Below are 1448 nucleotides of genomic sequence, written 5' to 3' on the forward strand. Positions count from 1 at the left end.
GTTCTCTGATCAAAGGACTCCCTTTAGGATGTCTTGTAAAGTTGGTCTGGTTTTAACAAATTCCCTTAGTTTCTGCTTATCTGGAAATCTCCTAATTTCAGCATCATATTTGAGGGACAGTTTTGCCGGGTATATAATTCTTGATTGAAAATTTTTCTCTTTCAGGGTTTTATATATACCATCCATTGCTTTCTCGCTTGCATGGTTTCTGCTGAGAAATCAGTGCTTATTTCTTACTGGTTTTCCTTTGTAAGTAACTTTTTGTTTTTCCCAGGCTGCTTTCAGGATTCTGTCTTTGTCTTTGGTTTTGATGAGTTCGATGATGATGTGTCTTGGTGATTTTCTTTTGGGATCTATCCTGTTTGGGGTTTATTGGACTTCCTGAATGGATATATTCTCATCTTTCATTATATCAGGGTTCTTCTCCAACAAATCTTGACAATTTTCTCAGTGGTTTTATTTTTCTTTTCCTGTTCTGGTCTTCCAATGTATCATAAGTTATTCTTTTTGATGGTATCCCACATGAACTTAGGCTTTCTTCATTTTGTTTTGATTTTTTTCTGATTGATCCCTTTCCAAAGAAGTATTCATGTATTTGTTGTCAATCTCATTAATTCTTTCTTCCATTGCATCAATTCTACTCCTTTGCCCTTTCAATGAGCTATGTATCTCTGACAAATTAGTATTAATCTTCTGGATTTCTATCTGTAGATTTAGAATCATTTCTAATTTTTCATTTATTTTGTCATTTTGTTCTTGCATTTTCTTCCAAATTTCTTCTAAGGTTTTGTCTGTGTTTTCCTTGGTCTGTCTCTCAATCCTTTGAAGATACACCTAAATATAATCCTTTTGAATTCCTTATCAGAGAGTTCCAATGCTGCATCTTTCTCAGGGATGTGTTCTGGGTCTCTATCCTGCTCCCTTGTTTCTACCACTTTACCTTGCTTCTTTGTGTGGACTGTGATGTTCTATTGTCTCTGAGACATCTTGGCTTTATTGTATTTGATCTCTGTTAACTGTTTGTGGAGAGCAGCCAAGGGTGAGTCAGGCTTTTCTTTGTGGTTGTTTATCATTGGACCATTGCTGGAGAAGGAAGTGGTGGCTCTCACTCTGTAAATGAAGGTGTAAGAGGTGTGGATGTAGTTGTGTTGTATGGGGACTATTGCCATCTTCCACTCATTTAGACAAAAATATCAATTGAATAACCATCAAAAATGTAAAAGAAAATGGACATAAAATACACCATTTAAACACACTGGAACAGTAACTAAAAAGGAAAAAAGGGAAAAAGAAGAAAAAGAAAAATGAAAAGAAAAACAACCTGTAATATCTGAGGAGAGGGCAATAAGAGAAAAAAAGATAAATTAACAGAATAATGAAGAAAAAGATGGGAAAAATGCAAAAAGTAAAACAAGGAATGGGGTTAATCATGAGAAAGTAAAAAAAAA

This window comes from Orycteropus afer, unplaced genomic scaffold (assembly GCF_000298275.1).
Source record: "Orycteropus afer afer isolate SDZICR_OR568_19922 unplaced genomic scaffold, OryAfe1.0 scaffold00157, whole genome shotgun sequence".
Taxonomy (NCBI): Eukaryota; Metazoa; Chordata; class Mammalia; order Tubulidentata; family Orycteropodidae; genus Orycteropus; species Orycteropus afer.